The 16,681-nt window shown below is 41.3% G+C and overlaps 1 protein-coding gene and 1 pseudogene across 6 annotated transcripts in view; both read left to right on the top strand.

Annotated features, from left to right (window-relative positions):
• The window catches only part of TPK1 (thiamin pyrophosphokinase 1), a 1,127,731-nt gene that overhangs the window by 248,206 nt on the left and 862,844 nt on the right, over positions 1-16,681 (top strand). Inside the window, exon 1 of one of the 6 annotated variants that reach the window (XM_063922446.1) lies at positions 5,177-5,200. The exons of the other annotated variants lie outside the window; for them this stretch is intronic. The gene's annotated coding sequence lies outside the window, so the exon portion shown is untranslated. Of the gene's footprint in view, positions 1-5,176; positions 5,201-16,681 lie in introns of those variants that run through there. 6 annotated transcript variants of the gene reach the window in all.
• On the top strand, positions 1,150-1,268 carry LOC134930729 (5S ribosomal RNA; annotated as a pseudogene).

Consider the following 16,681-nt stretch of genomic DNA (forward strand, 5'->3'; position numbering starts at 1 on the left):
ATCCGCATACCGCACGGCATAAATAAACCTGGCGCTCTCCCTTTTCCAATATGGCGCCTCCGGATCTTCCGAGATGACGCGCCTCCGTCTGTAGCGGACACACCTCCCTGCAGCGTCATTACGCTCTGTACTCTGCCCACTTGTTAGGCGTATCCCCGCCACACTGACACGCCACATGTACCACTTAATTGGTCACTGGCGCTGTCAATCACCCTACTCCCGTCCACATGGCTAACTGTATGCCCAAGCTGATTGGCTGCTATATGCACCTACAGGGTTTTTAAATCCTTCATGCACAATATGCTGTGAGATCCCGGAAGTGAACAAGCCCACGGGCGAAACGCGTTTTCTACGGACTCTACAGCGGGACCTTCCCATGGAGGCTTCACTGGTTACCATCTACCCACTACATCTGACTCTCTGAGTATACTGGCTTTTATCCTTATATATCAATCGTTACATGTGTATATAGGTTCCTACTCTCAGTATAATCCATTACTGTGCTGTTTTTGTATTAGAGACACTTACCCAAACTCTTTTTCATATGCACAGTATAGGTCAGAGGAGACAGTCACACACACACAATAACAAAATAAGTTCCTTGTGTGCATAAACCCAGTTCATTTACCTTAGTAATTATAGGGTGATTTCACCTTTGGCATACTGCATGTCTACATCTAACTTAGACAGTATGGCTTACTAAATGTGTGTTTTGGACTACCTGGTATTACTTATCCACTGAATTTGACTCAAACCTATTGTACACAGCATTTTCACCAGAAGCATTTTTTCTTACCTATAATCATTCCGTTTTTTTCAGCCGTACACTCAGGGTATGTGTATACTAAGAATGTACAGTCATTTTGCATCCTGATCATGAATTCCTGTTGATTCATTTATCCCGTTATTGGACATTGGTTCCCTTAATAGTATAATGGTCCATTTAACTTTACATTTTTTCCCTACTTCTCGTTACTATCTGCCTATCATCTAGTGGACTCTCATCCCCGATCCAGGGTACACGGCGCCACTGAGTGACAGCTGTTTTACCCTGCCTAACGTGGAAAGTAGATCCACGCACTACACATTCTATCTTTTCTGTTACTCTTTATTTTCATATATAGGTGCACTCTCATTGGTAGATATCCTTCCTACTACCATACCACGCTGCCCATGCCCGATCTCGTCCGATCTTGGAAGCTAAACAGCGTTGGGCTGGGTCAGTACCGGGAGGGGAGACTCCCTGGGAATACCCGGTGTTGTAGGACAGGAACTATTCCCCTTCCCCAGAAGGGTGGACACCAACAGCCGTATCACCACTAATTGTATTTATTTCTGCTCTCCCTTTCCATATCCTTCTCTTCTTTTGGACCTTTTTGACATACATTCGGTATGCATGCCTGTTGGCGCTAGTGGTAATCAGTAAAGTACATAGCAATTGACCTAATCTAGTGGTCTTTCTATGTTAAAATATGTACACTGACCTCCTCCCTGGGTCCCATTAATACAGAACAACTGTACTGGTCAGGAGAAACGGCTGTTAGACTATCCAGTGTCTGCAACCTTTCTAATCTCTCCCTCACGATTTAATGACCAGAACATTTTTAACACTTTTGAACATTCTTTTGCATACTTCTAAAAAAAAATTTTTGTGTTTTCATCGGATCGTAGAAGGGTATTTTGTTTTAATTCATAAGTGATTAATAAATATATGTTTTAACATTCTCTTTCTCTAATTGAAAAATCTTTTCTTCCTTGTTTTTCAAAGAGTGCGCCCACACAAGAGCTTTCTCTTTCTTCCATTGCCAGTAAAACTACAAGTCCCAGCATGCCCTGCCACAGTTTTGCTGCTAAGGAATGCTAGAACTGTGGCAGGGCATGCTGGGATGTGTAGATTCACAACAGCTGGAGAGTCACAGGTTGGCCAGGCATGATCTTTAGTATTTATTAAGTATACATTTCCAGATAACCCTGGAAGAAATGTATGTTAACTTCTTGCAGATGGCTGCAGATTGGTAGTGTGCAGAAGGGCAAATCAAAAGCATTAAAATGTCTATATCACATCACTTCTGATTGGTCTTTCCATACCATCACACAGCTTGGTATTATACCAGAGCCATGAGAGAAATCACATACTGTAGCATATGGAAATGTCTGCATGGAGTAGCCCTCAGGTTATTTTCCAAAAACTCAAACTCCTGAGCCATTCATGTTTACCCAGGTATTGCTGTCGACCTGGAAAAGGTCGACAGTGACTAGGTCGACCCCAAAAGGTTGACAGGCACAAGGTTGACACCCAAAAAAGGGCAACATGATAAAAAAATCAACCCAGGAAAAGGTCGACACAGGAAAAGGTCAACATGACATTTTTCTTTTTTTTTTTGGGTGGTGTTTACGCCATAAAGTGTCTGGGAACCCCAATTAGTGCACTGCGTCCCCTCGGGCAGGTTATTATTCCAATCGTAGTCCAGGTGGATTGTAAACTATGAAAAAAGGTAAAAAATTTATATATGTATTTTTTTAAAAGGTCATGCTAACCTTTCATGTGTCGACCTTTTAACCATGTCGTCCTAATACCAGTCGACAATTAGTGGGTGACCTATTGACTGTCAGCCATATCCATTGTCAACCTAGCTTCCTGATACCTATTTACTCATGTTTTCCTTATTTGAGGTTATATTTGGTAGTCATTTCTACCTTTGTTTCCACATATTTAAGGCCAGAATTAAGTATCCCTAAAAGAGGAGATACCAAATTTTATAATAAACTAGCATTCGCTCGCGTGGATGTTTGTTATTGCTCAGCGGAACTAATTTTACAAAGACAGTAGTAGTCTAATATTGTGATTTATATTTTAAATTGAACACATTGATCACAAAATTTCTTTGTAAATAATATTTGCAGTTTTTTCTTCAGGGATTAACACAAAAATATGCTTGATACTACTAAGTTGCAAATCTCGTAAAGCTGCCCATGGGATAAGCAGCTGGTACTGAGATCTACTGTATGCCAGCATCCCTGAGTGTTTGCCCTTGTGACTATATAAACTCACATTATATATAACTATAGCATGTAGTATTTGTCTTGGTGCACCACTATTGGATTGGCGTGTAAAAAGAAACTTAATGGGTCAAGATAAAATGCTTGATTAGTGATTGATATACAGTATAATCAGATTTTCATGCAAAATAGATCTAGTAAATGTATATATTATGCATACATTTATAACTCTTTGCGTTCGGGGTGTGCAATATATGTTTATATTGTATGTATATATTTATATACATATAGTCATTTTGTACATAAGGAGCCTGCACACGGGTGTCAAGCATTTGTTATTTATTTCATCGCTCCTCTCCCTGATGTTACATCAAGATCATACATACCTCAGTTTCTTTCTAGGTCACTTAACATGTCTCAGACTGAGCTGATCATCTTCCCACCCTCCTGCACATACTCACCTCCCACAATTTCATTACTATTGGTGGCACTAATATCTCCTCTAGCCCCAAAGTGCGCTGTCTAGGAGTAATCCTGGACTCCTTGCGCTTCTTCAAACCACACATTCAGCACCTCTCACAAACCTGTCATTTCATCCCAAAAATATTTTCAGGATCAGACCCTTTCTCACCCAGGATGCCACTAAGGGGCAGATGTATGAACCTGGAGAAGGCATAAGGAAGTGATAAACCAGTGATATGTGCAAGGTGATAAAGGCACCAGCCAATCAGATTCTAACTGTTAATTTACGTATTGGAGAAGATTGGCTGGTGCCTTTATCACCTATCACTGGTTTATCACTTCCTTATGCCTTCTCCAGGTTAATACATCTGCCCCTAAGACCCTTATCCACCCACTGTTCATCTCCAGACTGGACTACTGCCATCCCTGGCAAATGCCTCTCTCCACTCCAGTCTATCCTGAATGCAGCTCATCTTCCTCACCAAACGTACTACATCCACCTCCCCTCTCTTACAAGCCCTTCACTAGCTACCCTTTCCCTTCAGAATCCATTTCAAGCTTCTCACACTCACTTACAAAGCCCTAACCCACTCCTCTTCCATTTACATCTCTGACCTTATCTCCCTTTAAACTCCTCCTATCCTCTTCGCTCCGCTAATGCTCACCGCCTCTCCTGCTACTGATTACCTCCTCCCACCTTCAAGACTTTGCACATGCTGCTCCCTTTCTCTGGAATTCTCTACCTCCACCTCTACAAAACTTTAAATGTGCTCTCAAGACCTACTTCTTTACCAAACCCAGCTGTCTCTCATCCTATGACTTCTGTAGCCCACGCTCACTTTCTACCCCATCTGTGTCACCCCTGTCTGTGTGCCCCTCACCTTTAGAATTTAAGCTTTCATGAGCTGGGCCCTCTTCATGCATGTGCTTTTCCGTCTCTTAACCTAGCTTCTTTTCAATACTCCCTTTGACGCCACCAAATCCCTTGGTTTTCTGCCACCCTGATACTTATTTTAGTGTCATCTGCTGACGCAGCAATGTTTATATAACCTGTAGTTGCCCTATATTGTCTTTAATTGTAATTCACTGTTTTCTTGTTTTGCTTATTTATGTACTCTGTAATTGGACCCTGCGGATCCCATGTGGTGCCATATAAATAAAGGATAAAAATAATAATAATAATAATAATAATAATAATAATAATCTATACAATAGTGAAAACACAATCCAAATTCATCCAGTAGTTTTTTCGTCATGCCGGAACAAATAGACAAAATTCCCACCAATTTTTTTTTCTATCACCATAGTTCATAAACAATCCCTAGAAGTATATTAATGAAAAAACAAAATCTATGTACAGACAAAACCCTTACAGCAGTGGTTCCCAAACATTTTTTTGAATCATGGCGCCCTAGAGTATAAGAATTTTTTTCACGGCGCCCCTAGGCCAAAAGTTTCTTATTGAGAAATTTAGAAAGAAATATTAAATTAAGTAAATTGTGTTTATATGTCGTCCTTAGGTTCTGTGTGGTGAGGGGCAGGATTTGCTTCGGTTTGTCCACCTATTTTATGATTGGAAGCCACCAGCACTGGTTTTGCCCATTGCATTTACCATAAACAATTTGAATTGGTCCTTGACCACCAACCCAGGGCACCCCTGCAAGTATCCCGAGCTACGCCAGGGTGCCGTAGCACACGGTTTGAGAACCACTACCTTACAGTTTTATTATATGTATAGGTATGCCACTTGGTAACTTTAAAAAAGTAGGATTTTATTGTTTTGAAAGATTACAACTGGTATTCTCTTATTCATAAAAAAACATTATGGGAGCTGTTTACGGTGGTTCTTCTAATCAAGGTAAATAGTAATATACGTGACCAATGAACTGAGACAATTCAATACTGCAGTGTCAGCTTCTAATGCAAAGCTGACTCTATTCTGCAGGGACCCTCTAATTAAACTGGAATTTGGCTGTTGGTTACCGGATGTTAACCCCATATTAAGTTACAATCTTGGTACCAAGCAATACAGAAAATAAATATTCTCATATTTTAAATGGTACCAGCTGCGTGACAGTATTAATGCCATATATGTATGCAAAACAGAAAGACATTTGCTATCGGCGCTAATAATAATATATGGCAAAACTGTGTATGTAGCAAATAAAACAGAAGGGATTTTGTCATATTTTGATCAAAACATTTAAGCTTGCAGCCCATCGTCGAGGGACCCCATTATTCTGCAAGTCCCCTACACTAGCAAAATATTTTTGTCCAAAACCGAAAAGAAATATGCCACACTCGGTTTACCCATATTGTACATGGTACCAGCTGCATGGCAATATTAATGCTGTATACTGTACAGATGTGCCCTTCCTCATCTTTGGCATGATCCGTTCACACGTGGGAATGGATCATGACAGCGTCTAGTCACACCCACTCGTGACTAGTTGTGGGTGTTTATACAGCAATGCATTTCTATGGAAGCAGGTGTGTATGCATGTGCCTACTCACACCTACAAGCTAGTCGTGGCAAAGATGAGCACAACATAGAAATAGAAAGACATTTTCTATCGATGCTAACAACAGAAATAGAGGGGATTTTCTTATATTTTGATCAAAATGTTTAAGCTTGCAGCCCTTTGTCAGTGGACCCCAATATTCTGCATTTCCCTACCCTAACTTATATACCCAGCACACCATTACATTGCAGTTAAATGTGCTCACCTCCCTATATTGATGTCCCCTTCTGTATCTGAGAGGTAAGTACATTTAACTGAATTGGTACCAAGCAATGACTGGTACAATACAACATGAACAATTATTACCTCTTACACATGCGCAGTAAGTAATACAATATAAAAAGGAGTTATTCAGAGTAGTTAGCAAACAAAAAAAGTAAGCAATTGGGCAAAACCATGTTGCACTGCAGGTGGGGCCAATGTAACGTGCAGAGAGAGTTAGATTTGGGTGGGTTACATTGTTTCTGTGCAGGGGAAATACTGGCTGCTTTATTTTTACACTGCAGTTTAGATTTCAGTTTTACCACACCACACCCAAATCTAATTCTCTGTGCACATGTTACATCTGCCCCACCTGCAATTGCTAACTTTTTTGGTTTGCTAACAACTCTGAATAAACCCCATAATCCGGACACATATACAGTAATGATGTGTCCTGGAATGTCTAGAGTTACACTATCTTTCAAAGCCCTTGGTTGAACTACAGTATGTGGGACAAAAGTCATACCACTGTTAATAACCCATACTGGTATAGAAGACTTACACCTCTTCTGTACTCCCCTGCATATTATAATCCTTACTGTGCTGTTGACTAAATACATACATTATTTTGGCTTTCTTCAGAAAGTGTACAGATATTTAGATAACTCTTTCAGATATTTTGCATAATGTATACTGCTGCTCTGCCCACCCCATCCCCACTCCGAACTGCTCCCCCCCCTCCCCCCCCCCCCCACACACAACTGGCTCCTATTTTTACCCCGTTCAGATTGGCCTGTCTATCTGGTTAGGTCTCTCTCGTCTCTCTTGCAATGAGAGGCACTGGAGGGGGGAGTGCACTCTGGCCCTCAGTGCACATGGCTGTCGGGATGGGACCGGCCTTACACAACATATATAGATTTTTAAGCAACATATAGCATATTTTCATATTTTAGGAAGATGTTATAAAACAGAAATGTTTTAGTCCAAGTTATAGCCACCCGATTTATCCAGGAATATCTACTGTAGATTTGCAGCTCACATTTAGACTTTTTCTTTATTTAAACTCAAACCACATTTTAGTGGACTAATGATGTCCCAGGATCACTGGCGTAACTACAGCCCCTACGGCCACTGCGGGGGCTTGGAGGCGCCAGGCTTGGGGGGCACAGCAGATTCCCATGCAGACTAGCCGTCCGCATGTAAATCTGCTAATGTCCCTCCAAAAATTGGTGCCGCCTTGGTGGAGACAGATGCTAGAGGTCATACTCTACCTTTAGCGTCTGACTCTCCTGTCCCTGCACAGCACTGCAGCGTTACCCGGAAGTGCTGGGAGCACTCAGTGCTGGCGGCGGCACCAGCCACTACCCGGCAACAACGTGTTACACCCCTGGCAAAGAGCATTCACCCCTGGCAACAAGCATGACACCAAGAGCATATGAAACCCCTGGCAGCAAGCATTCACTCCTGGCAACGATCATGACACCCAGAGCATATGAAACCCCTGGCAACAAGCATTCTCCTTTGGCAATGAGTATGACACCTAGAGCATGAAACACCTGGCAATGACCTTTCACCCCTGGCAACGAGCATGACACCCAGAGCCATATGGAACCCCTGGCAATGAGTATGACAAAGAGAGCATGAAACCCCTGGCAAGTAATTAGAAGCCTTACTATGGGGTATAATGTGTCAGGGGCAGGGGCATTGTGGTGTGTGGAATAATGTTTCAGAGGCATTGCGGTGTGCGGCAGAATGTGTCATAGTCATTACGGTGTGTGGCATAATGTGTCAGAGGCATTGTGGTGTGTGGCATAAAGTATCACAGGCATTATGGTGTGTGGCATAATGTGTCACAGGAATTGCGGTGTGTGGCATAATGTGTCAGGGGCGTTGTGTGTGGCATAATGTATAATGGGCATTACGGTGTGTGGCATAATGTGTAAGGGACATTACGGTGTGGTATAATGTGTACTGGGCATTGCGGTGTGTGACATAATGTGTAAGGAGCATTACTGTAAGGAGGAAAAATTACAAATAATGTTAGGGGCATGAATCAGGATTTTTTTTTTCCTGTGGTGGCCAATGTCTGTGCGTGTAGGTTGCAAAACTGGAGTATAAGGTAGTCTTTTCCTGCAATGCCACGCCCCTTCCAGGGAGGTCACGCTCCTTCCCATAGTCAGATTAAGGGGGGGGGGGCACAGGGCATACTGTACCCCGGGCCCCCCTTTGTTAGGGGGCCCCCCGACCAGAGCACACCGACATTGCTAGCTTTCCCTCTCTTGCAGTAGCAGATTCAGACAGCCAGAATGCGAGCAGGGCGGTATGTATTGCAAGCAGAGTATCAGGTTTTATGAGCTACAAATTGAGCTTTCCGACCAGAGGAGAGATAGGAAAGTGGAGAAAGCTGTAAGTGAGACAGGGATCCCGGCTTCTCCTCCTCCCTACCTGGGTGTCTGAGTCCTGTGTAATCTGTTGTCTAATGAGGGTCTAGAGGGTCTAGAGAGAGACACACACATACAGAGTCCTCCTGAGTCCTGTACCAGTGTGTTAGTAGTACAGAGGCTGCTGCTGCTATTCTTGCATGTGACAGGATAAATTAGAGATTTTTTCTATGTGTATTCTAAGGTTGTTTAAGTTGTCTTTGTTCCACTACAAGAAAATTTTATAAAATAGTTGTCATTCAATTAGTTTAAATCTAATATACCCCATTGGGTTAAATTTAATCACCTGTGTTGAAACACCTTTCTTATCTATTAAATAGTTCAACACAGGGGACACCAATCATATTTTAAGAGTAGAGTCCGGATAGAGAGCATTTTGTCCCTCCTGGAACGGGTCGTGTTGGGGGTATGCACAATCTAAAATACATTTTCCCGCCTTCCACCAGGGGCCCCCTTGTCTTAAGTGGCCCAGACACCCCCACGGCTTAATCCGGCCCTGCTCCTTCCAGTGAGACCTCACCCCTTTTTTTCAGAGCGTGGCACGTGCAAATTCATTACTTTTGCAATGGGGGGGGCAACTTTTTTGGCTTGGGGGAGCAAAATTTCTAGTTATGCCAGTGCCCAAGATTACAGTTTCTCTATAATTAGTACAAAACAAAGTTAACCGATTTGGCATGTTTGTATCAAAGTGCTGAGCATGTATAGTACATATAATAAAATTATACAGTTAGCCTATATTGTAGCATTCATATATGAATAAGTTTATTTTTTCATAATAAAGTCTACAATAACCATAATAAGTAACACACTAGTCTGTTCAGTGGTGGAAGTCAACTGATTATTTTTTATTCCCAAAGCACAAGCTGAAATCCTAAAAAGTGTGTACGGCATAACAGCTGCCTGCATTCATCTCCATATTTAGCAGGCATCTTCAGATTATCTCTCATTTATGTTTGAATACATCAAGTGCATACCAGTAAGTTCTTTCAATTACTTTTATGCTCCATAGAAGACACCTCATAAAAGTCAAATGGCTTGAGCCATCTGCTGAAGTGATGGGAGGCTAGTTAATTGAATCAAACCGCACAATTGATTATCTCAGCAGCTCTCATTAAAATGTGCTAGAAAGCAGTCAATATAAATATCACTCAAGGATTTACCAATTCAGATATTGACTGCACAGTAATCTTTACAGAGCATTTTAATAGTTGCCTAATGCTTAAAATGGGCTTATAGTAATTTGTTCTTGTTTATATTGTTTCACTTTAGTTATCTGCTTATACTCTTATAACTCAGTAAGAGTTACTGATTGTTCTGTGACATGATTCTGGAAAGTTTTGTAACCAGAGGAAACAGCCAAGGAGAACCTACCTTTAGAACCTTTCATTTGTATCATTTGTATTCATAAACATAGAATGATTTTATGAATGTAGATTGTAAATATATAATGTACAAAGAATAAATATCTCTGTTTATAGTCCTATAATCACAGTTTATTATTTTCATAGTACTTCTGCAGTAATGTATGTTTGTTGTCAAGTTTAGATGGATTGCCACCTAGAGACAGCTGCATGTCAGGGATAATTATAAAATATTCATTGGATGTAAATTGTGTTTCTTTTAAATATATTTGTACAATATTTTTGCACTGTTCATAATCCATTTTCATCTCCTGTTGGGTTTTTTTTGCACTGGCCTGCAAAAATCGACAATTCAAATGTTCATCAATGTCAGAAAATAACATATCACGTGTGAATGCCACCAGTACTTATTTGACCACTTGGGGGGAATTCAATTAGCCTGGTAAATTAACGCTGCCAGAAGCCAGGTGAAATAAAATATCCGTTAACTGCCACTTTTTTGCAGCCAGTAATGTGCAAACACATGGATCATGGAACTTATCCTGGATCTTGTGTGGCTTTTTTTGTGCGGTAAAAACAGGGGAAGGGGGGGGGTAATTGAAATACCCGCACACAAAAAAATTCTGATAAACTCTTTGCCTTGTGAAACAAAAAGTTGGGAACAACTGAATTCCCCCCTTCATAAACCGTTCAGAGACAAAGGTTCAATCAGATGTATGCTAAGACTGCTTAGATTAGGGAACAGATAAAGATTTATCATTAGTGTTGTACATTTTTGGCCTATAACTGATTACTAATGTGTAAATTTTCATATGACATGTCAGTCCAAAAAACAGTCATTTCTCAAATTCCTTGAAGATCTGTGAAACATTACAACTCCTAATCTTATTCAAAAGACCATTCCAGCCAGGCTAAGTTCACTTTAGTACAGAAGGATAAACTAGGGTAATAGAAACTTTGAAGACAATGTATTCTTGTCTGCTATTTATCTGTTCGTAAGGAGATGAAGGAGATGAAGAAGTTACAGTAACATAGTAACATAGTAACATAGTATCTGAGGTTGAAAAAAGACAATTGTCCATCGAGTTCAACCTATTTGTGGTCTCCTATGCATGATGATTTGACTAAAATTTCTGACTGATGCTGCTGTCAGCCGTTGCATTTTATCCCTATTTATAGTAACTATAATGCATGACTATGCACCATACCCCTGGATATCCTTATCCATTAGGAATTTATCTAACCCATTCTTAAAGGTGTTGACAGATTCCGCCATTACAACTCCCTTGGGCAGGGAATTCCAAACACGTATTGTCCTTACCGTGAAAAAGCCTTTACGCCGTATTGTGCGGAATCTCCTCTCCTCTAACCTGAGCGAGTGTCCACGAGTCCTCTGTGTTGATCTAACCAAAACCAGGTCCCGCGCAAGCTCTGTATATTGTCCCCTTATATATTTGTAGATGTTGATCATATCCCCTCTTAGTCTCCGCTTTTCCAATGTAAACATGCCTAGTCTTTCAAGCCTTTCCTTGTATTCCATCGTCTCCATGCCCTTAATTAGTTTTGAACAAATGGTCAATTTTTTTTATTTGCTTGTACACAAGTACACGGGCGGATTGGGTCACTGGTAACATAGGACAATATCACAGGGCAGAAGAGGACTCCCTGTTTTGCCTATTGGATCACAAAGTGTGCCAGGGCTGGGCTATATCTGAAAACTGTGTTGTGCAGTATCAGTGTATAACACTAGCTGCCAGTGGCACTGCCGAGACTGAGAGCTCCTGATGTGAGATGGACATTAAAGGCGCGAGGGATGTGTGATTTGATCTGGTTACTGATAGGGGGACAGTTCTGTGAGGTGGATATTGAGGGTTGAGTGTGCTGTAGCGTGGACATTGTAGGGGGGAGAGTGCTGTGAGGCGTACATTGAAAGGGGGTGAGTGCTTTGAGGTGGAAATTGAAAGGAATAGTATTGTGAGGTGGAAATTGAAGGCGAGAGAATGCTGTAAGGTGAACTTTGAAGGAGAAGGTGTGCTGTGACGAGGACAGTGAAGTTGGTTGTGTTGTGACATTGGACATTGAAGGGGTTTGGGGAGTGCTGTAAGGTAGTTTTTGACGGGGAAAGGGGTGCTGTGAGGTGGTTGTTGAAAGGAGAGAGTGCATGGAAGGGGCGTGCTGTGCGGTGCAGGGTGAAGGAGAGAAGAGTGCTGTGAGGTGGACATTGATGGGTGAGAGAGTGCTGTGAGGTAGACAGTGAAGGGGGAGATTCTTTGAGATGGACAGTGAAAGAGGGGAGTGATGTAAAGTGGACAGTGAAGGAGTCAGTGCTCTGAGGTGGACAGTGAATACTTTTACGGGGGCAATGAGTGCTGTGAGGGTCTCAGTGTTATATAGAAGGAAATGGCAGTGAGAGAGGAGTAATGAAAGTTAAAAGTTTAGTTTATTGTCATCAGCCAAACATGTTGACAAATGAAATAACATATGTACACGAGCACCCAGTAGCAATATGACAGCATCCACAGTTTGAAACAGCAATAGGTCATAACATTCATAAAACACACAGGGCGTAATTCAAATGTTATTGCGGGTCCTTCACCAACGTGCGCCCTTTGGCATCTTTTCAGATGTTTCTACCACCAGTCGCGAGACCTTCATTTCAGCTCGTTACCTCTAGGAATGGCAAGTTGAAATGCTCAAAAAGTGATCCGTTTGGGTGCCTAAACGGGACGTTTTTCGCGTTGTGCCCATTAGTGTAGTCTGGTTTTGCTGCTTTGCGCGGCTAAACCTGACTGATATGGGCTCGATAACGGGGCACAATTTAATATCGCCCCACAATCTCTTGTCACTTTATCACTTTAGACGGGAGATCGGACGTGATTAAACAATTGAATTTTCTCCATAAAATAGTACACTCACATACTGTATTTAGCATATGCATTGCAGATGGAAGAAAGCTGTTTCTCAGACAACTTGTGCGTGCTATCAAAGTTAGAAACCTCTTTTGGGATCCGCAATATACAGTATGCAGGGAGGTCTCAATAGAACACATATGGAGGGGGCAATCAGGGAGATATGGAGGGGGCAATAAGAGACCAATATTTCATATACTGAGCACTAGTCAAAAGGCCGCCCCATTAGGTCATATCATATAATATTTCAGTCTTATGTTTCAATTCCAGTAAATATAGACCAGTATGATCTCCCCAATACAGTACATACTGAACAGCCTTAAATTCCATGTACATCAAACATAGTCAATGATCACCAGCCGCCCAAAACCACCACAGATCCTGCCCCCCATTTAGGGCTCCAGAAATTTCCCATTCTGTTTTACATCAAATTCCACTCCTGCAATAACACCAATCCAGCTATGAATAATTCAAAACAAGGTGGGGTTAAATTGGCATTACAAATCTATAGTGTTCATCTCTTTGGCAGCCAACTGTTATTGGATAATTATTCCCAAATTCTTGTGACTCCCCACAAACATATAATCATGTAAGTGAAACATTCTGTTATTTCTCCTTCTTGTTTTTAGAAGAAACTATTGCCTGAGAATATCTTTTGTATGTAATTTTATTGTCTTGTGTATCCTTTAAGCATTGTCACTACTTTGTCATATTAAACTCTTTTTAACAAGCTTTATTTCTATGATTCTTATTGAATTAGGATGCTTAATCAATGCTGTATATCTGGACTGCAGGCTTATTATTTGGGTAATGATACCTGGGATTAATGTGTGGTCTAATTAAAGTTGGGAAGTTGTTGTGGCATCCAGAGCTCTATAATTCTTTAGATATTACCCTAATGCGTAGCGGGTGTTAGGTTTAGCACTACATATTAATTAAACAAAAATTAGAGAAATCTGTATGAATGGGATATTTGGATTTAAATGTATATCTGTGCGTGACTGAGTCTGTACACAAAGAAGAATGGAACTTGTATTGGACAAAAGTTGCGCATACAGTGTACAGATTCACAGACTCATTCGCACAGATACAGATACTGTATATACAGGTGTTACATATCAAATTAATCAGTAGTCTACTGTTGCGACTAAGATGCATTTTTAAAAAGATACAGCAGTAATGTATGAGGACACATCTGTACCAGGAGATGTTGGAAATTGCCCTACCTACCGATGTCATTCTGTATTGACTCTCTCACTAAGCATAAAGTAGAAATAGGGGATGATCAGGAGTTAGTAGCAGCATCAGCTGCTGCCCCGGGGTTATGGGGAGGCGGTTAAAACCTATAAACATACCTTTCATTGTTTCATGCAATCTGTGTGATACTGTAGGTGCCTGACCCAGGTTGTCAGCAGCATTGTGTGTTTAGCAGTCTTGGTGCATTTGGGACGCAGCATTTCAGTTCTCTTTCCTGTATAAACCCACCCCAGGCTCCTGTGTAGCCAATGGGAGTCTAGTGGCCGGCTTATACAGGAAGGAGAAGCTCAGTGCTTCGCCCTGAGTGAAGCAGTGGGTGTGAAACACACAGCGTTGCTGATCCCCGGGGTCAGGCTGCTATCACAAATATTACATGTAACATTATAGGGTATGTTTATATGTTGTTACAACCCCCCCCCCACCCCACCCCCTCCCCACACACATACACACCACATGCTATATGTGGTTTGCACATCTCTATTTGGAAGCAAGGCAAAAAGCAAGTAACTTTGTAAATACTGGGTACTTTTGCATGAAGACCGGAAATGCTGGACAGCTTTCCTATACATATGTGCCCTCTTACATCTTTGCTCCGTGTGCTACAAGTCGCATTACATATAGCACGTGACTGCCCTGCGACTCCGTAGCACCGATCATCTTTTTGGGTGTTTTTTTCGCAAAGAAATGTAATAGGATGCACGAGCAGCAAGCAGCTTCTGCTGATTAAAATGATATGCTGCATGCCTATATTTATCTATATAGATATAAATATAGAAAGACGCAATTATACACAGAATATAGGCATGCTGCATATCATTGTAATCAGCAGAAGCTGCTTGTGTGTCCTATTACATTACTTAGCGTCTAAGACGTTTACTTTGACTCTACGAGTCCCGCCACGACATGGGGCGTCTTCAAGGGCTGTTTAGCGTGACTGCAGCAAGAATGTAAGAGGACACATCTGTATATTTACACTGGAATTCAGATTACTTTTGGACACATGATCCTATCATATGAAAATGTATGCATATTTTAAATCTACCCCACCTGCGGTGCAGCATAGGTTTATCATGGTGCAAAGTTACTTGCTCACTTTTGCTTCGTAGTGTGTACTCTAGACAAGTATTTCGGAATTCATTTAAAAACTCTACATTAAGTTGATACAGTGTTTGCAGCCAAATAACATTGGAAGCACAAATGCACCAAAATAGTGTAATAAACCAGAAATATAACCAAAATTATTTCATGACAAGAGCGGTTGTGTGTGGTAAAGTTACAAAGCCACTTACAGCATAACATTTTATAACAAAAACCTAAATTAAGCTTCAATAAGAAATACTGCTTATTTAAAAACGAATGTTCACTAAGATGCCCAAGTTACTTTGGCCAAATGTAGATTTATGGGGAAGAAATACTTATTCTCGATAATTCTTAATTAAGTCTGACAGCTTTAGTGTTGAGACTGAAGGAAATGGCTGAGAAGACAGGCTGAAAACAAGACCAATTCCTTATAGTCCCATAGCTAGTCTTTATTTACAGGTTTTACTATATTTCCTGGAGAAATAGAGAAGCAGTAGAAGTTTTAATTATGCATGATGTACACTGCGGTTCTTCATAACTAATAAATACAGTTACCACGTGTGTTGGCACCATACCTAATTTTATGTAGATGCCAGTAAAATGCCAGATAACCAGACAGTGCTTACATTCCTCTGCATGTTTTATATTTCATAATTACATCATGTATGCCATTATTCAGATATTGTTGGATATTTGGAAGGAATATATATATATATATACTATAGCTCTTCTTTTTGTTGCAAAAAATGTGCAAAATAAATTGTTACTGTAATCAAGTTTTAGAAGTATTGCAACCCAATTATATAATGCAAACTACTATTGAGGAACTCTATGTTAAAAAAGTAACCTTAGGTAAGGAAAGAGCATAGTTAAATATTGTAACTACCTTACCCGCCATGTGTTTACCTTTGCGCCGTGTCATAGTGAACGTTCAGATGTATTAATTTGCATGCAACTAGTGTACTTAGACCCCACTACTAGATAAGGGGTGTGGTGAAATGTGGATGCGTGGCTTTGCTCTGTATACAGTTCCCTGTGAAACACTGAATGGGAGCTGCTGCTCCACCTCCCAAACTAGCCTAAGCCATCTAGATGGGCCTTCACCAAGTAATCTGTATCTGCCGCACCTCTGTACTTAGGTGTATTGTCTGTAGACCAGCTTGTGTTAGGACCATGTGAATTTCAGGCAATGTATTTCGTTGTCACGGGCAGCGGGAGATTGGCGGCGGGGAGCCAAAGCTTATCTCTCCGGATGCTGCGCTTCCTCTCCTGGCAGTGAGCCAGGGGGCGGAGGAAGGCTGGCGGGAGTGGGCGGCAGCTGGCTGGTCTGAGGTCTCCAGGCAGGAGAGGACGAGTGGAAACTGTATAGTTCTGGGTGGGCTGGTCCCGGCGGCACCGGGCTGTGGGCGCCGCCATCTTGGATAGCACATGATCACAAAGGACCAATC

The sequence above is a fragment of the Pseudophryne corroboree genome, chromosome 5 (assembly GCF_028390025.1).
Source record: "Pseudophryne corroboree isolate aPseCor3 chromosome 5, aPseCor3.hap2, whole genome shotgun sequence".
NCBI classification, from domain to species: Eukaryota; Metazoa; Chordata; class Amphibia; order Anura; family Myobatrachidae; genus Pseudophryne; species Pseudophryne corroboree.